We start from the raw sequence: 21,035 nt of genomic DNA on the forward strand, positions 1-21,035 counted from the left end.
CTTTTTCCTCCCAGCCTGTGCAGCAGAGCCACCCATGGTGCCAGGAAGTTGGCTGCTGCTGCCTTCCCCTGATAAGTCATCCCCCCCAACAGCATCCAAAGTGGCATATCTGTTTGAGAGGGGGATGGCCACAGGGGACCCCTGCACTACCTGCCTGCACCTCTTACTCTTCCTGGTGGTCACCCATTCACTTCCTGCCTGTATACCCTTTACCTGCGGTGTGACCAACTCGCTAAACGTGCTATCCACGAGTTTCTCTGCATCGCGGATGCTCCACAGTGAATCCACCCGCAGCTCCAGCTCCGAGATACGATCGGTCAGTAGCTGCAGGTGGACACACTTCCTGCACACATGGTCGGCAGGGACACTGGTAGTGTCCATGACTTCCCACATCTTGCAGGAGGGGCATATCACGGGTGCGAGGTCTGCTGCCATGACTTGCCTTAGCTTAGTTACCCCTTTTAAATTACGTTGAAATTAGAAAATGTTAACTATACTAGGGACCTAGGTTCACTTAAAAAAACACACTACCTGCTATAAAACCTGCAGATCTTCCCTTTCTCATTACTTTACTTACAGTAAAACGGTAGAAATACTCACCTGAACCTACTCACCAATCAGCTGCCTCCCATGTGCCGCATCACTTTCTGACTGGTGACGTCACCCCGAACTGCCGCTGGTCTCAGAGTCTCGCTCTCTCCGCACTGTTTATATCCCCGCTCTGGTCTCGCTCTCTCCCGCCGCTCACCGACTGAACTCCCGCTCTCTCCGCGCTGTTTATATCCCCGCTCTGGTCTCGCTCTCTCCCGCCGCTCACCGACTGAACTCCCGCTCTCTCCGCGCTGTTTTTATCCCCGCTCTGGTCTCGCTCTCTCCCGCCGCTCACCGACTGAACTCCCGCTCTCTCCGCGCTGTTTATATCCCCGCTCTGGTCTTGCTCTCTCCCGCCGCTCACCGACTGAACTCCCGCTCTCTCCGCGCTGTTTTTATCCCCGCTCTGGTCTCGCTCTCTCCCGCCGCTCACCGACTTCAGTTTGTTTTCTGTTAATTCTCTTTCATATTGTGCGTGCCTTTGCCTCACAGATGGAGTTTTATGACTTTCTATCTCCCAACTTATGATGTAGAACATCACAGATGGAGTTTTATGATGCAGGACCTCACAAAGTCTGAATTTTATGTTGTCTTGCCTCCAGATGGGAGTTTTGCGGAGTATAAGCAGGTTAAGGACAGTGAAGTTAAGACGAAATGACACTCTAGTGTTGAATGGCAATTCGGATAAATACAGTCCCTGTGTATAGTAAATCTTGTGGTATGAGCAGAATAGAAGAGGGGAAAAGGGGGAAGATAGTAAGTTCATCTCATAAATCTGAGATAGAATGACTAAGCCTTTGTCTTTGTAGGTCATTTAGGTTCGTGTCATGCAGTCTCGGGAGTCACATATAAATTCCACAATCCTGGTAGTGCAATGCAGGCTGTGGAATCGGGGCTACAATGTTGTTTCCCACCTCCGATCTGTGCTCCATTCACATATGGCTACCTGCTGGGAGTATAGCGATGCGGAATGTAACATATACAAATTCTTTTCATGTTCCTACTAATTTGCATACATCTCAAGTTGCTGAGACCAACAGGTTTTAGTGTTCGGATTCAGTAATGAGGCAACAGTATTAAAAACGGGCCCTTTCCAAACCTCCAAGCCAACAAGGTCAGAATTCTAGGCACATATAGGACTGATTTTCCTGGACTTCTGGGGCTGGATTCCCAGAGCTCAGGAACTCCATTTGGTCCTAGGCCTGCAGGATAAACAACTCTGCTCTAAGACTTTACTTATGAAATAAACTTCAAAGAAGCTATCCTACAATATAGGCCAAGGCTGCTGTTGCTGTTGTAACTGCCCCTTTAATATTGCAAGGCAGATTTCACAGCACTAGAACAACAAATGACTGCATTTATGGTTGTATGATTCATGACTTTGCTTTGTGGCCGTTGTACCTTCCTGAATGGTTGGGGGAGGATCTGCACAAGCAAATGAGGAAATGCATCACCGTCCTGTCTGGGGAGGCTGAACACTCAGCCTGCCACTGGCCAGAAAACATGGCAGCCTTTTCTTCCAGTAGCAGGATTTACATTTACTCCCCGGACACTGCCCCCTCTGGGAGTGCCAAAGATAACTATGGGCCTGAAATTCCTGGGCCCGGGGGGGGTGGGATTCACAACGGAAACATAATTGGGACAGGTGGGCCTTAAAAGGCCCTGAATTTGTATGACAATTCAGACATTTTTACAATCATTTTGTAAACATAACCAGCTAAAATCCCAGCTTCTTATTGGCCCAAAGTCAACACAAGCTATAGTCATACATGTCAATGTACAATGCAAAAGCTGACAACTCAAAAATGGCCCTGCATATAGGCCTATGAGAAGTGATAACAAGTAGTGACACTGAGAGTGTGGTGGGACATGAAATATACCTTAAGCTGCAGGTATTCCCAATATTCCTTCACTTCTATTGGTACAATTAAATCATTAAGTACATGAAAGCTTGAAAGGGGAATACAAGTATTGAAGGCACAAGATTTATTTTCTGTGGGGAGGGATATGAGACATGTCCATCCCCCAGAGAATCAGCTGATTGATTGCAGTTGGAGAGAGAAGGCAGGGGGGGGGGATCTCTCCTCCTCTGCCTTCACCCATGTCTGTGTTGGGTGCCAAGGAGCAGCTGTGCCAGCTGGGGAGAGTGGCACCTCCTTCCAGTGCTGAACTGGTCTAGGGCAGATAACATTTAGTCCGGAGCAGGTGCAGTTTCCATCTTCACTCAGTTTAGCAGGACTGTGATTCCTGAGCACGATGGCATCAGGTAGGAGTAAGGCAGGGAGTGGCGCTAAATTTAATTCACAAACATGGGCACTGAGCCTAATATGCTGGCTGTCCATGTGAAACCCAGATGGCTGACATGAACACACAGTCTGATCCCGAAGTGTGTGAAGAAACTAGGCACTGTGCACTTCACCAATAAATCCTGCATACATAAAAGCCTGGCTTCAGCTTTCCTAACTATTCTGCCCTTTGGCAGATATCTCATGCTGCCACCTTATTTTGTTGTTGCTGTACCATTACAGAGAAGGGGGAATGTGTTTGTACACACACAAGGAGGATGCACAAGAATGCAACAAGTTGTGCTTGCTCAGGTGCAGGTTACATTTTTACGTAATCCTTTATGCAGTCTTTCCCTATCATATGTGATAAATTGGGAGCATCCAACATAATTCAATTTCATGAAGTAGTACATGAGAATGTAGGAACATAACATGGGAACATAAGAACAGGAATTCAGCCCCTCAAGCCTGTTCCACCATTCTGTTAGATCACTGCTGATCTCTACCTCAACTCCATTTACCCATCTTTGCTCCATATCCTTTGATACCCTTACCTAAAAAAAAACTTTATTGATCTCAGTCATGAAAATTTCAGTTGACCCAGCATCCACTGCATTTGAGGGAGAGTTTCCAGATTTCCACCAGCCTTTGCATGAAAAAAATACTTCCTGATTTCACTCCGAACTGGTCTTGCTCAAATTATAAGATTATGCCCCCTTGTTCTAGAGGGAGACAGACACCGGATTTGCATGGAAATTTAGGAAAACTTCCAGCGTGCAGTCAAAGTGTGCATCCAGAAGGATAAGGACAGCAGGCACATGGGAACAACACCACCTGCACGTTCCCCTCCAAGTCACACACCATCCCGACTTGGAAATATATCGCCGTTCCTTCATCGTCGCTGGGTCAAAATCCTGGAACTCCCTCCCTAACAGCACTGGTGAGCCGCCTTCTTGAACCACTGCAGTGGTTCAAGAAGGCGGCTCACCACCACCTTCTCAAGGGCAATTAGGGATGGGCAATAACTGCTGGCCTTGCCAGCGATGCCCACATCCCATGAACAAATAAAAAAATATATCTTTTCTATGCTGAGTAAGGTGTCTGAGCTGCTGTATTGGGACTTGTATCCATAGCTCTCAAAGTGTTAAACAAGTGAAGTATGACTGAGAGAGAGGTTACCTGAGCTCAATTTGCATGGCAATTAAGAGGAGAATCTTTTGAGTGGGTGCAGAAGACTGCAAATTATGGGACGTCTCTCGGGAATCGTGAAGATGTGAAGTCTTGGTTGAGGTGGTTTGGGATTTGATGCTGCCATAGGGAATATTGAAATTTCACATATACATGAAGTATAGAATTTTAAATAAAAACAGAAAATGCTGGAAATACTAAGCAGGTCAGGCAGCTTCTTTGGAGTGAGAAACAGAATTAATGGGGAATTTTAATCCCCCAAGACGGGCAGAAGTGGGTCGGTGGGTGGGGTTACAATTTCATAAATCCGGAACCCGACCCCAACCCGCCTCGAAAACGTCCACTTCCGGCTTAACCGTGGCGGGCGAGTAACCTGCTCTCGAGGCGGGTCAGTCATTTAAATATGCTAATGAGGCGGTGTGCCTCAATTTTTGCAGACTTTCAGATTCAATTGCTGCGGGCCGGGTTTCCCAGGGTTCGGGAGAGCCGGCAGCTGAAGGGAGGTGAGAAAGGCTGGAACCAGTAGGTAAGTGCTATTCCAGGACCACTTGTGGGCCAGGAGGAGCAGGAGTGCTCCCCCTGTCTTCCCCCCCACCCCCAGCCCCTCAAACAAACTTGCTTCTCTCCCTGCAATCGTTCCCCCCCTCCCCCCACCGTCTTGGTCCGATGTCCCCCACCGCGATCTACCCTCCCCCAGACCCACCATCTCCACCCCGTCCCACCATCCGTTCAACTTCTCCCCCGACCCATTATCTGCTCAACCCTCCACCCCCCGCCATCTCCCTCCCGTCTCTCCGCTCCATAGCTGCGGCCTTGCAGCGCAGGCCTTCCCGCCCAGCAGCCAGCCGGCCTCACAATCTGTGCGGCTGCCGGCCGGCAAACAGAGAACAAAATTTCAAATGAGGTCCTGCCGCTAAATTCGGCAGGCCCTCTGCCTTATCCGCATTTCATCCCTTGATAACGTCATGGACTTTAAGCAGCAACAAAACTGGAAAGTGATTACACAAATTTAAATTTAACAAACTGTCAATTTTAATCAAAGTAAATTGAAAATAACGGGAAATGGATTGAAGTAATTTCAGGCTCTGCAGCTCTTCATAACTTTGGGACAGATTGTCACAGCTCTGTGCCTGGGACGGTTTTGTTCACTGTCTTGTTTTACTCTCTGCCTTGTCCGTTATCTACACGAGGGATGCACTGTGGGCTGCTCATGTGTTGTGGTAGCAGTGCAGGAAGGCATTTCTTAACTTCATGGCCGGGATTTTGACCCGGAGCCGGGAAGCGGGCAGAGGGGTCGAATCGTGGACGGGAAACCTGGAAGGACGGGTTACCCAGACGTCCTTACGATTTTGACGTCTTTTTTTGGTCAGTTTGTCGTCTGACAGGCTGGCCTGATTGACAGGCTGGCCTCAGTCGGAAGGGAGAGCAAGGAAGAGGATGTGAAATGTATGTCTTCAGTTAAGTCTTAGATTGTACAGATGATGGTGGGGGGGGAACATGTGTGGGCACGGGGGCATGGGGGTCGGGGGGGGGGTCAGTTTTCTGTGGGGGGGGAGGTCAGTCACCACAGGTCAGTCACTGTGGGAGTCATTCATCGGAGTGGGGGGGTGATCGGGGGTCAGTCACTGGTGAGGGTGGGAAGTTCGGGATCGGGGATCATCGCGGAGGTCCGCGATCGTTCGGGGTGGTGCCGCGATCATTGGGGGGTGGGATCCACGATCGTTGCGGGGGGATGCCCGCGATCATTGAGGGGTCGCTGCAGGTAGGCTTGTTGGGCCTGGGGGAAGCACTCCTGTTCCTCTGGACCCACAAACTGTGCCAAAAAGGCACCTACCTGCAGTTTCGGGCCTTCTCGCTTCCTCTCTCGCAGTAAAAAGGAGAAGGCCCGGGAATCCCGGCTCCCAAGAGCTAAAATCGCGAAACCTTTCAAAATGGAGGCCCGCAGCCTCCTTGAAAGGTTTCAGTGACAAACCCGCCTCCTGAGAGCGGGTTGGTTGCCCACCCCTCGTCCTGCCTAGGTGAAAACCAGAAATGGGGGGGGGGGTGGGTCTGAAATTGTTGAAATTTTCAATGCCTCCCCGCCCCCAACCTATCCGTTTTTCACAGTTAAATTCCTGCCCTGTGTCTCCTAATTTTGTTTCTGAGCCTCCTATATTGAACTATAAAAGTTTACTGCACCGAAGGAGGTCATTCTGCCTATCACGTCTGTGCTGGCTCTTTGGTGGAGCAATCCAAATTTAATCGCACTTCCCGCAGCCCTCTATCTTACTCTGCTACCAGCATTTATACAGTTTTCACATAAATGATCCAGTGCTCTCTGTCTGAATCACTCCCTGTGACGAAGTATTCCATGCTTTCCATGTATTCCATGCATGTGACAGATGTCAGGTTGATAACACAAGTGAGAACCAGGCTGAATATAGAAAGTTCAGAGGGGAAGTGAAAAAGGAAATAAGAGGGGCAAAGAGAGAGTATGAGAATAGACTGGCGGCCAACATAAAAGGGAATCCGAAAGTCTTCTACAGGCAGATATTACAACCTTGTTCAAAAAAGGGTGTAAGGATAAACCCAACAACTATAGGCCAGTCAGTTTAACCTCAGTGGTGGGGAAACTTTTAGAAACGATAATCTGGGATAGAATTAACAGTCACTTGGACAAGGGTTGCTTGATTAGGGAAAGCAAGCATGGATTTGTTAAAGACAAATTGTGTTTAACTAACCTGATAGAGTTTTTGATGAGGTAACAGAAAGGGTAGATGAGGGCAATGCTGTTGATGTGGTGTATGTGGACTTTCAAAAGGTTTGATAAAGTGCTGCATGTTAGGCTTATCATCAAGATTGCGGCCCATGGAATAAAGGGAGCTGTAGCAACATGGATATAGAATTGGTGGTGAACGGTTGTTTTTTGGACTGGAGGGAGGTGTACAGTGGTGTTCCCCAGGGGTCAGTGCTGTGACCACTGCTTTTCTTCATATATATTAATGACTTGGACTTGGGTGTACAGGGCACAATTTCAAAATCTGCAGGTCACACAAAACTTGGAAGGGTAGTAAACAGTGAGGAGGATAGTGATAGACTTCAAGAGGATATAGACATGCTGGTGGCATGGGCGGACACGTGGCAGATGAAATTTAACGCAGAAAAATGCAAAGTGATGCATTTCGGTAGGAAGAAAGAGGAGAGGCAATATAAACTAGTGGGCACAATTCTAAAAGGGGTACAGGAACAGAGCGATCTGGGAGTCTATGTGCACAAATCGTTGAAGGTGGCAGGGCAGGTTGAGAAAGCTGTTAAAAAAGCGTACGGGATCCTGGGCTTTATAAATAGAGGCATAGAGTACAAAAGTATGGAAGTCATGATTAACTTTTATAAAACACTGGTTCGGCCACAACTAGAGTATTGTGTCCAGTTCTGGGCACCACACTTTAGAAAAGATGTAAAGGCCTTAGAGAGGATGCAGAAGAGATTTACTACAATGATTCCATGAATGAGGGACTTTAGTTACGTGGATAGACTGGAGAAGCTGGGGTTGTTCTCCTTGGAACAGAGACGGTTGCGAGGAGATTTGATAGAGGTATTCAAAATCATGAAGGGTCTAGACAGAGTAGATAGAGAGAAACTGTTCCCATTGGCAGAAGGGTCAAGAACCAGAGGACATAGATTTAAGGTGATTGGCAAAAGAACTAACGATGACGTGAGGAAAAACTTTTTTATACAGCGAGTGGTTAGGATCTGGAATGCACTGCCCGAGGGGGTGGTGGAGGCAGATTCAATCATTGCCTTCAAAAGGGAACTGGATAAGTACTTGAAAGGAAAAAAATTGCAGGGCTACGGAGAAAGGGCGGGGGAGTGGGACTAGCTGGATTGCTCTTGCATTGAGCCAGCGAGGACTCAATGGGCTGAATGGCCTCCTTCCGTGCTGTAACCTTTCTATGATAACTAGCGTCTCCTTAGTTCCTTAACGACAATTTTATGATGATTCCTTGGTACTGACTCTCCAACTAAAATAAATAGTCTTTCCCTCTATTTAAAAAAGAACTTCGTAATTTAAAAAATCTCCATTAAATCTCCTCTTAGCTTTCTCTGCTTCAGTGAAAATAGTTCCAGTATTTCAAATCACTCCTCATAACTATAGTTTCCATCCCTGGCATCATCTTGGGGAATCTACACTCCTCATGTCATTCCTAGTGGAAAGAATGGGCTGGAGCCCTGATTCTTGGCCTTAGCTACTACTGCTGTATATCCAGCTGCTAGCAAATGTGTTTATTTTGCTTGGTTCAACTAAGTTCAACTAAGTTCCTCAGCACATCTCCCTGTTTCTTGTTTTATCTGATGGTTTGAGCTCTCAAAACCAATTTCAGCTTTCACTGCACCAAACCATAATCGTCTCACCTTCCTTTCCCGTGCCCCTCACACATTCATAGTTTCTTCCTTTCTCTTCTGGAAGTGTTGACTTAACTTGGGGCTCACTCCCAGGTTACCAGATGTCTCGCCATTCCTAATGTGAGCACAGGTAGCGAGTGAGCTGTTCAACTATTTGGGGCATCGCGGCCATACCTGGCTCTGTCCTCCTTATGCATTGCAGTATGGGTAATTGGGAGCAAGAAGCCTTTGCAGCTTTTTCTCTTCCACAGGCTCAGGTTGAAACCTACCGTAGTTCCCCTATCTCTGCCTCCAACTAAGATCAGCTTACTCAGCACAACCCATGGATCAAACCCTGGACCGTCCTGCTCTGTTTGGTGCAGTACCACACTACAATTCATTTATATTCACTGAACTATCAGGGAGGCTTCTGTTCTTATTATAAAATGAAGAATTGTCTTTTACTATTCATTTTCGGAATGTGGGCGTCGCTGGCAAGGCCGGCATTTATTCCCCATCCCTGGTTGCCCTGAGAAGGTGGAGGTGGGCCTTCTTCTTGAACCGCTGGTAGCGAGTATGATGCAGCCGAGTGCCTTGCTAGGCCACTTCAGAGGGCAATTAAGAGTCAACCACATTGGTGTGGAACTGGAGTCACACACGGGCCTGACCAGGTAAGGACAGCTGTATTCCTGCTCTGAAGGACATGAGTGAACCTGTTGCATTTTTATGACAATCTGACAGCTTCATGGTCACTTACTTTTGTAATTTTTGAGGCATCGGGAAGCTAAGAAGGAAACAGCAGTTATTGAAAATAGGTTTTATCTTCTACCCTTCACCCATTGTGTCACTGGATCAAAAATCCGTATCAGTCCTTGGTTTATAATCTGAGACGAACTTTCAGATTTGATCCATGGCAAAAATGTAGAATGTAATCCTACATATAAACAAGCAAACACTGTGTAACAGACTTCATGTGCACTCTGTTCTGATATTAGGGAGGAGACATTACTTACGCAGGAACTTGTCCGATTGATTATCGGGCTCCTTCCTTCATCACTGTGGATTTTAAGGCTGGATCTGATTCTGGCTGAAGAAATGCCCTTAAAGAGCATTTGGGATTTTAAAGAAAGGTCGAGATGTTGAATGACCTTGAGGCTGGAATTAAACTGCTATTTTTACATCACTGCAAAATAACTTCCGTAGCACATTTGATTTGAAGAAGTGAAATCCTGAGCAGCTGAGGGGGCGTCAGACCCAAAATCCAGGTTGTAGATTGTAGTATAACTCTGGTTTCCTGCAGTTGCATTGAAGCGTGTCGTTTGAACTCGTGATGGCGCCATCGTGCCAAGACCATTAGAAGCACTGCATAGCAAGGTGCAGTTGGCTGATTCCACTCAACGGTGTGTTCAAGCTGTGGGAACTGGAACTGGCTTCAGAATCTCAAAATAATTGAAAACATCAGAGTGATGGTATAACTCCAATCAGTGTGACTTCCAGGTCCTCGACAATGATCCACTCTTGCCGTTTAACTGCATCTAAGAGAATGCTTTTTGCAAATCTTTTTTCTCTTAAGCAAAACATTCCCTGTTTAATTGCCTTCCTTACTGGCAGGGCGAGACCATTGAGAACTGACAACATGGGTTGTCTGGGCAACCAAGTTCTCCCTTTGCTGGTTATATCACAGAGCAAAATTATCAGTGATGCCGCCTGTCCAACATTCTATGAAAAACAATTTGTGGTAATCTGTTGTTCCAAGAGGGAAATAGAGGAGGCAGAGTAATTGGGACCTAATAAAATGGAAGTTAGGAAAACAGAAAACTGAAGAAGCATTCATTCATAAACGGAGCCTAATTGTCAACAATTCCTGGAACATTGAGTAATTTCAGGATTTCTAGCTGCTTTAAATAAAATCACCATCATGTCACTTACAATTGATGTCATTGCAATGAAAATGACAAATTGCTCTTCTCCCTCCTCAAACTAAAATAAAAAATTGCCAAACATTTTTTTTGGTAAGAGCACTTCTCCTTTAATTACTTACTGTGATCACAAAATGAAATATAACAGTCAGTTTAATGACTTTTGCCAGGATCTGTTGACTCCATTTTGTAACTACTAGCAGCCATTTTCTACTGGCCATGTTGAAACAACGAGTTTATTGACTAGTTTTCAGAATATATCGCACAATGCAATAAAGTACTTATGAAAGGGGAGGAAAGCACTATGAGTGCTGTCTGATCCAAGAAGCCCCTAGTCTCCCTGGAAAAAATAGGTTTAAAATATCTGCTACCATTTATAAATTCTTTCTTGCTGTTTGTGGTCCAGCCATTTTGGATCTCCTTCCTTCTCGAACTGCCCCACTGCCATTAACACCACACGGACTGCAGCGGTTCAAGAAGGCGGCTCACCACCACCTTCTCAAGGGCAATTAGGGATGGGCAATAAATGCTGGCCTAGCCAGTGATGCCCACATCCCATGAACAATTTAAAAAATCAGATGAGGAGGAGATGCCTGTATTCCAGAACAGCTCTGTTTACATTAATGTGGGTCAAAACTTTGGACTGGGCTGACCCGATCTGGAGCCGCCCAATCTTGGGAATAATACACTGTCGCCTGACCCCCATTGAAATAATTAGAGCTGCTCCAGGACCCAGGTGTCTTCCCCAATCAGTGACACCACAGAGTGGCTCAGGAGCAAAAGAGAACAACCAAAATGCTGGGTGAAACCTGCAGAATTGAGGAAAACTTACACATGGTAACTGACATTTAGATGTGGTCACTTTTGATCTTTCTAGAGAGAGAGAGATTGGTGGGAGTACTTCCACTAGGTTTTCTTTCCTTCCCTTTTAATAAACAAAAACTAGTCAACAGGAAACTTGACTACATTGTCTATGCAGTGACTTCATGTAAGTAGGGTCACGGAGAATGGTGTTTAAGTCACTGCTTTTTGTATATTGACGGGGGAAGGAGGCTTTATATGACGAATTAAACCTGAATAACAGTGAGGTCTGCATTTTAGATAGATTGCGGTAATTATCTTTAAATGAAGTCCAGCTCTTGACTCACCTTTCATCAGGCGGAAACATCCTACAGTGCATAATATTTAAGTATATATATAGCACAGCTCAGAATTATCCATTTAAACAGTTAGACAAAACGGATATCTGATTTGCTATATCCCTGCTTAAATTGTTTTCTAGAATTTGCACTTCGACAAATCCCTTAAGCTTTTTCTGTAATTGGAAGTATTTTGTAGTTTGGACAATTCTACAGTAACCCTGAGGTATTTTGAGTATTATGCTTAATGTTTATTTTAGCTAGGACTATACAGTACATTAATATCAAACTCTTCCACCACCTCCATTATAGGAAATGAAAGAACAGCCTTCACCTTCTCCCACAGCCGCCAACTCTTTCCCAGTGTTGCTCGCCTGCTTCCCAGTATATCTGCCCTCATCATCTTTTGTCTTTAATGAATGGAAGCTTGCATTGTTCAGACACGGAGAAGAGCGTCAGTACCGACTTTCACACTGATGCAAACAGAGGAGCACCATCAAACAGAAAGTAAATGATTCAAAATCTCTGCAGTGGCTGAGAGATGCTTGCAAATGCTACAGAGAAACTGGCCACATTTCTGCAATTATGAGCATTGCCTACATAACAACATGCACTGCACGCCAAAAAAGTAATTAGTTGTACATGAGAAAGGTGTAAATACAAATTGTTCTTTCTTTTCAGTTTAATTGAAGAGATCATCTAAATCGCATCGCTGTAAGAAATCTGTTAGTAAGAGGCAAAGCTAAGTTAAGTATTTTATACACTCAGTGGAGAATGGGATTCTTTCCACTTTGCACCCTGTAAGCCAATGCCCTAACAAGTATGTAGTTCTCCCCAGACAAATAGTGAGAACCTTACCCCATGCTCTGTGTTGACCGGCCATGCTATTTTAGTAGCTTGTTGTTGTTGTATCTTCGCACATTTCCCTAGGATTGGAGAATAGTGTGAAGCAGTGGAAGGAATCGCAGGCTGATTACCAGTCCAACAGGCCACGATGCGAATGCTCCTTTCATGGCCGTAACCATCTTTATGCAAGCTGAATAGGGTGGTTAGTCCTATACTGCGGGAGAGTTTCATGGGTTGCCACAACCCATACGAGGGGGGGAGTTCACCCTTACGATGTGGGGGAGCAGGGCCACCCATACGATGGCAGGGTGGGTGGGGCCACCCATACGATGGTAGGGAGCGGGCCACCCATACGATGAGGGGGAGGGTGGGCTGGGCCACCCACACCCTGGACCCAAATATCCCGCTAGACATTAATCCAGAGTTTAGAGTCGGAGCTCTGGTCTCACTCCTCGCAGTGTTCTGAAGCAGGGTTCAAACTCTGCACCTTGTGACTCAAAGAAAGTGCTTGGGAACACTAAGCCAAAAGCTCACTCCTGTTTTAGTAGGTAAAATTATAGAAGTCTTTCTCTGCAGACTTGAAGGAATCCTTAAGCCTTGCCTGACTGAAAGTGATTGTCCAACAACATTATCAAGAACTTACGTTTTGAAAAACTGTGGTTAGTGAATGGGTGAAGGTGCGGACAAGGTGAAGGGTTATGGTGAGGCTTTTCAAAGCAAGGAGTGAGGTGGTGAAGTGGAGGGATTTTTGTTAGGGAGGACAAGGGTGCAGTGGTGAAAGAACAGCTGCCCTTAGTAGGTTGGAGGGAGTGGACAATGTGGAGTAATTGGAAGTCAGAGGAGTAGAAAGTGCTTGAGAACATATGGATGGAAGAGATTGCTGATGTCGCACGGGATGAAGCCATGGAGCGATTTGAAAAATGAGAACAAGGATCTTCTAGGTACGATGGGACTGTGCACTATACTGGGCAAATGGAAACTCTACTTGTGGGTTTCTCAATAGTTTTGGTTTTGACACGCTTAAGCATGGCAATGGGTTTCTGCACATGTCAGGCATCTGGCTGACTAACAAGAAACAGACAATATTTGAGATAATAAAAAGTCTCTGAAGACGTACATAAGTCACAACGTGTCTGCTCGTTTTACGTGTTTGCGACATGTTAAAAGAATGGCATGCAGTCAACAGACGCTGCACCGGAGGTGAATAATCTGCAAAAAAAAGGTGCTGAGCTGAGAAAACCTTATTTATAATTCAGCATCTCAGTTAAAAAAAAATCCTGATGTTTAGCAATAAGGAACTTGGATTTCAGCATTTTAATTATGCGTGAGTGGGATGCTTAAAGGGAAGGTGAGCAGCGTCTAACAGAACTGCACCTATTGGGAGAAGAAATTGTGACAAAGTAGATCCATCCAATAAGCTTTGCAAGGCGGCTGTCCAGGCGTAGCACCAATTGGAGAATCAGACACGAGTCTTGGTTCTCCGATCCCTGCTCGCGGTGAACAAGGATCCACCCTGGGGCCCTTGGCTTGCAATATATACTGTTGATTGCTTACCCACCATCGGTCGAGATTAAGAAACTTTTAACAAATTAAAAGCGGTTTAAATTAAGAAAATCTTTGTAATAAATGAGCTGCAATGTTTATTGTGTAAATATGAAGGTTTTTCATGACAAATGTGAAAAATGTACCTCCTTCCCCCACTCTGTTTTCTCTGCTGAAGGTCGAAACTTATGCCAGGTAATTTTGAAGGTGAAGGGCTGAGGTTGGGCAGAATAAAAGAAAAGATGGGGTAAATCCCTCACTTATGAACCCCCCTATTATAAATATCAACCATAGGGGCCAAATAACAGAGTCTGATGCTATCCTCACCCGATGTCCAAGTGTGGGTATACTCATTAGGGTGGATAGATGGTGGTTGGGAGTTGGACCTGGACCATTTTTGTCCATCTCTTTCCAGGGATGCTAAGGCTAATTGCTGTGCCCCCACTGCCGAACCCAGCTAATTTAACACTAACCAAGGATTGAACCTAGGATATTATTGGTTTATACAGGTCAATGGCATATAGTGAACCCACAAAGCCATCAAGCCAGGGAGGGAAGGTGTAGGATTTGAGCTATTTGCCGTTCTGTAGTCGGGAGGATTGACACTATGGAGATACAGGGTGATTCATGTAAGCATTTAAAACAATGCTAAAAAAGGGGAAGGGCAGTATTTTAATGACATCTGTCAATTTTCCATTCAACATTTTCCATCAAACCCCATCTTAAAGTTCTTGTGCTCCTCCTTAGATAACTCATCTCGAGTCTCACACCATTCCCCAATTGAGAGGCTGAACTGGCTAACTTAGACTGTCCCCGTAGGAGGTGTAGGAGAGCAATGTGGGTTGATTTTGCTGTTCAGTTTCTTGATCTTACAGATGGTCCAGGTGGAAACACATGATGTGGTGGAAAGGGAGGTTGTGTTTACCACCAACTCATAGTATAACCCAATAGTAGAACAATCAGTGATGTCACAGGTTTCACTTGGAACTGTACCTGCATAGGAGTCAGAACCTTCAAGAGAAGACGGGAATATCAAAACGAGTATATTACCAAAATTTACTGAGATGGGAATTTTCCCAGAGCAGAATGGCTTAATAGAAATTTCACCATTGGTTAGAAAAGTTTAATGGCAATTTCACCATTGATTGGAATAGAACTAAATAGGATTTTTAAATTGATTGGAATAGAGTTTAATGGCAATTTTATCATTGATTGGAATGGAGTTTAATGGCAATTTTATCATTGATTGGAATGGAGTTTAATGGGAATTTTATCATTGGTTGGAATGGAGTTTAATGGGAATTTTACCATTGATTGGAATGGAGTTTAATGGGAATTTTATCATTGGTTGGAATGGAGTTTAATGGGAATGTTATCATTGATTGGAATGGAGTTTAATGGGAATTTTACCATTGATTGGAATGGAGTTTAATGGGAATTTTACCATTGATTGGAATAGAGTTTAATGGGAATTTTATCATTGGTTGGAATGGAGATTAATGGGACCTGCTCACCCATCACTCCTGTTTTTCCTGACTGACATTGGCTCCGAGTCCCCCAATGCCTCCAATTTAAAACTTTCATTCTCATGTTTAAGTCTCTTCATGTCCTTGCTATTCCCTTTATTTGTAACAAATCTATTACAAATCCCCCAGAACTCTCCATTCCGTCAGCTCTGGGCTCTTGAGAATTCCGGTTGCTTCACCCCACCATTGCCAGATGTGCCTTCAACCGTCTCGGGTCCCATGCTCTGAATTGCCCCCATAAGTCCTGTGCCTTTCTACTTCCATCTCCTCCTTTAAGACCCTCCTTAAAATCCAACTCTTTGATCACCCTTCCTAATATCTACTTTGGCTTGGTTTCCTTTTTTTGTCTGATTATACCTCTGTGAAGCGCCTTGCGACATTTTCCTACGTTAAAGGCACTAAATGAATGCAAGTTATTATTGATGAATGTCTCCATTGATTGGAATGGAGTTTGATAGGAATCTCACCAGAAAGAATCCTGGGGCAAACATTTCTTGTGTTGGGAAAAGCCAATGCAGAGACTGATTGCAGAAGCTCCTGCTTCCCCACTTCCACATCTCAGCTCCTGTGAAACTCAGGACCATCCACTGTCTTTCAAAACCCAAGCAAACAATCTGGACAGAGCAGAGTGTGAAAATAAATCACTGGCATAAATATGTAAGGAATGTTAGAAAATGTCCCCAAAACAAAGGAGATAAAATTCCACTAACCACTCACTATTTTTGTACGATAATTAGCACTCTTGTGTAAAATTCCTATGTTCATTTTAAATGGGTTAATGACGCTGTTAAAATAATGCACGTAGATATCTTATGTGAGCATATTAACCAGAGTGCGAAAAGTGTGCCCATTTGATTTTCAACCTGAAAGCATTAATGACTTCTCATTTTTTTTAACAAGCTTCATCACCAGACTCAGAAGCTGCTAACTTCCAGCTGTATGCGTATTAGAGGAGAGAAACAGTGGTCTGTTACTGTTTATTCCTGGGTTTTTTCTCTGAGGTGCCATTCACATCGAGTTTCACAATGGGGAATAATGGAGCTTTTTTAAAGTGGATGCTGTCCTTGCGCATATGGGAGCGCAGAGTTGCACACTGAGTCTTTTTCTGCTGAAGTGGCCTCTTGAAGCTTCTTTGACCATGTATCATGTTCATCACATGTTAATGTCTCTCAGGTTTAAAAGGTGATACTCAGCAAAACTAAACTAAGAACAGGCCGTCATTGGAGATAAATGATAGTGTTTGTATCTCATTTTCTTTTATACTCCACTCCCATTGATACGCTGTGCTATCATTAGGAAAGGTGGTAGAAAGATAGCTAAAAGGGGCAGTAACTTTTATTTGCTGAACTTTATTTCAAGTACAAATTACAGATGGAGTTGAACAAAATATGTACGTGGGCAAAATAACAACAGTTGTGATGTATTTAAAACATCGACTTCAAACTAATTTCTGTATCAGTGTTGTCACTAGGCTTATTTGATGAGTTGTACCAACAAGCTAGAGAAAAAAAATCACATTTAAACCAATGCACTTTAATGTTATGCTCATATGCTTTGTGTGTGATGATCTTAATTCAGCTCAAATTGACCGTACCACTGCCAACATCAGTACTTCTCCCTGGTGTTACACAGCTCAAAATGCCATCTCCAGACTCAAGCCAAGTTGAGAAAAACAAAATCTATAATGGTAGTGTAGACTGTTTTTCACAGTTCAAGTTGCCGTATTGGAATTAATTGTTGTTCCTGGGGTGAAGCCTTGCCTTCAACTTATTATTTTATATTAAAATATATAAAAGAGTTAGCACTATGTACTTGTATAGTAAAATGTCAGTGGCAATTTCTCAGCTCAGTGCGAGGAAACTAATATGAAGAGAGGACGCATTTAGCGAGAGGCTCATTTGCAGGGGAGGGGCAGGACCAAGGCTTTGTGCTGTGGAGCTTGTAAAATGACTCCTACTATGAACATTTTACACACCTACTATTGGACTTTACTGAAATCCTGTTGACAACACTCTGTATTGTATTTATTGTACAGTAGCTAAAGTTGCTATGTGCGGTGATGTTTAATCCTGGAGAGGAGAACAGATGGAATTCTCCTGGGTAGAGTTAAGCTCTGTGAGAACACATTGAGAATCAGTCTATTGGAGCATCAACACTCTCTGTTTCTCACACACTGTTGGAGTGACAGTGCTACTGTATCTGTAAGTGTGAATCCTGACACACAAAAAGAAAACTTGCATTTATATAGCGCCTTTTGCGACCTCAAGATGTCCCATAGTGCTTTACAGCCAATGAAATATATTGACATGGAGTCACTATTGTAATGTAGGGAAATGCGGCACAGTTGGGATAAACAAAATCTATAATACTACTTGCACAAGGCAAAGTCCCATTAATAGTAATGAGATAAATAACGAGATAATCTCTCTTAGTGATGTTAATTGAGGGGTAAAGTTGGGAGAAATCCACTTTTCATCAAATAGCTCCATGGGATCTTTTACGTCCACCTGAGAGGGCAGATCTCAGTTTAACATCTCATCTGAAAGGCAGCACTTTTGACAATGCAGCACTCCCCCAGTACTGCACTGAAGTGTCAGCCTAGATTATGGGCTCAGGTCTCTGGAGAGGGGCTTGAACCCACGACCCTTTGACTCAGAGGCAAGAATGCCACCACTGACACTTTAACAGAGGACAGGTCAGAGTGTTATCACGAGCTGCGTATGTACTATAAGAAAATGTAATGAGCCCTTCTGTTAGAAGTAGGTCTGTAGTTGGAACTCCCAGTCCTATTGAATCCAGCCCAGATTTCACAACCCAGCAACAACAGACAAATATATATGGGAAAATTTCTGATGTGCTGCTCCTTGTCCCTCGCAAAATGCAAAATTGTGCACTCCCAGCTCGTAATTTTGCTTTAATTGAAGTTGATGGACAGTAAATCGCAGGCTTGGAGTCTGCAGTTTAGTGATATGTTTGCCCGGTGTGGGACAAGAAGACATTGGTACTTTTACCCATTTACTGTTGTTTGAATGCTGTGAATTACTGAAAAGGCCCAACAGACTAGCCAGTGAAAAATTGCATTTCTTTCCTGTACGTAGCCAGTGCAGTGCCAGTAGTAGCCGAGTTTATAATGGTAAAGGTGCAGTGTAGATTCGCAAGGATGTTACTAGGGTTGAGAGATTACAATTATGAAGAGAAACTTGAGAGATTAGGGCTATTTTTTTACTGGAGCTGAGAAGGTTATGGGATCACCTGAGTGAGGTCTTCAAGATTATGAAGCATTATGAAATTTTAAATAGTGATGGATTTTTTACACTAGTGAGTGAGGCAGTAACAAAGAGGGCAAGAATTTTGGATAATAAATGGGAATTTAGAAAAACTGTCTTTACACGGAGGCTGGTTTGAATGTGGAATTCTCTGCCATGAAGGGTTTTTGCAGCAGAGTCTATAAATTCTTTAAAAGGGAATTGGATAGTTCCTTTAAAAAGGTTATTAAAGGTCATGTGCAGTGAGCATGTTGCTGTTAATGGGATTAGACTAGGAGGCTCATGTGGAGAAATACACTAAATGACCTGGTTCTATGCTGTAACACCCTACGTTTGCCACCAGCAGCCCTGGTGTTGTTAGAGGAACTGGAAAAGTGCCTCCTGAGTTGGTTCTCCCCTTCTTTGAAAATAGAAGCACTGACCCCATTACAGTGCTTGCATTGGAAGTCAAGCTCCTGTCAGTGATGGCATTGTAATATAAAGGTGGCGTGGGTTTTGCTGCATGGAATTCCCAATTTTTCAGCAAGGTTGGAGGATCTGGATTCTGTGCCAATTAGTGAGGAGTTGAGATAAATGAAAAATCCTAATTCAGAACTGACCGTGAATCCTTTAATTGATGGCCAAATGCAAGAAAGATGCTGCTTTTATTTACCGTTGAGAAACCTAGGTGAAAGGCTAAGGGCTAAATCGGAGGACAGCGCCAAGTCTGAAAAGAGTAAAAGCTTGGGTTTTAAAAGATTGTAAGAGGAAGAAAAAAAACTGAAGGAGGTAAGGAGTCCTACATTTTGAGACTGAATTGAAGTAGGAGATGAGTCTTCATTTCAACACTGAATATGTAAAGAAAGGGCAAGAGGATATAGGAAGGCAAATTTGGAACTTAGAATGAACAAGAGTGGAAAGTTAAGAGGATCACTGACCATTGCAGTGTTGATAAAATTCAGAGGCTGCAAGAGAGGGAGAGGGAGAGGGAGAGGTGAGAGGCTGGAGATGAGAGAAGGATCCTGTTTCTGACAGCAAGCTTTTTCTTCTATCAAGTTCAGAGTGAGAGAGCAGTACCCTCGTATATATGTTGCTTATGCAGCCAAGCCAGGATTGAGTTGAAAGGAACCAGACAGGGGATCCTTAAATTTACTAAGGAGTTCCGGACTATTTTAGTACCAAATTGAAATAATTTAAAGATTAATTAATCAGAAATTTTTAAAAGTCTCAAATTGACAGTCACTTCTTTGATTAATTGATTCATTCCTATCTGTGAAAAGAGATTGTTTAACTCGATTAAATTAGAAATTAACATGGAATTTTCCCAGCAAGGCACATTTGTGAATAAATTTCCATATTTTTGAATAAATTTCAATTTTCTCCCTCCCAGATTCTAACACTGTGGGTACAACATATCTGGATCCCTTCTTCCTTTGATCTTCTGATTCCAGACATCTGGTATTCTGGGTTTGGAAGACTAGTTGGGCCTGCTCAACTTGATCGATGATAGAAAAGGGTGAGAGACAACCCAGCTTGACCAGAACTAATCCAATTCTGACAGCCCTGCCCTGGCCAACTCTTTGGTTGGAGATAGTGAGATTGGTTGGAGATAGTGAGATTGAGAGGGAACTGGTACTCCCAGCTGGATTCCCTTAATCTGTAGGAACCCTGATTTTTCATCAGATGTTGGAAAGAATTTCCTGATGACCTCCATTTGTATCATTCTTCCATTCCCAACTGCAGAGATGTTGAAGGAAAATATGTGATGTTGTGTACTTCCTTTTGGTAATCTTGGCAGCCATTTTGTTGCTTGCTGCTTAATGCCTATTATCCAGGACACCAGCAACTTGGGAAAGAGAAATTAAAGAGACAGAAAAGAAAAATGAACTATAGAGAAAGCAAGTAAGAGGGAAGAGAAGAACAGAAGGGAGCAAGGGAAACAAAAAAAAATTCCGCATGAATGAAAGATTGGGAGAAAACAAAGAAAATCAGGCAGGAGACTGAGATGAAAAGTGAGAGGAAACCGGAAGATACATGTAATATTACAACGTTGGATAAGATTTTTTTTCACGGATGTAGACAAACGAAAACAAACCAAATTATTCATGGAAATAATTTCATTTTCTTTTGACTTTTTCTAAGTGTGTGGGTACAAGGAAGCATTCACGAAAAATAACTGCAGGATGGAAACATGGAAACATAGAAAATAGGAGCAGGAGTAGGCCATTCAGCCCTTCGAGCCCGCTCCGCCATTCATTATGATCATGGCTGATCCTCTATGTCAATACCATATTCCCGCTCTCTCCCCATACCCCTTGATGCCTTTTGTGTCTAGAAATCTATCTAGCTCCTTTTTAAATATATTCAGTGACTTGGCCTCCACAGCCTTCTG

The 21,035-nt window shown here is 43.9% G+C and overlaps 1 protein-coding gene across 1 annotated transcript in view; it reads left to right on the forward strand.

The window, feature by feature from the left end:
• fam171a2a (family with sequence similarity 171 member A2a) overlaps nt 1–21,035 on the forward strand; it is a 245,437-nt gene that overhangs the window by 125,404 nt on the left and 98,998 nt on the right. The gene's annotated exons all lie outside the window — the stretch shown is intronic.

This window comes from Heptranchias perlo, chromosome 30 (genome assembly GCF_035084215.1).
Source record: "Heptranchias perlo isolate sHepPer1 chromosome 30, sHepPer1.hap1, whole genome shotgun sequence".
NCBI lineage: Eukaryota > Metazoa > Chordata > Chondrichthyes > Hexanchiformes > Hexanchidae > Heptranchias > Heptranchias perlo.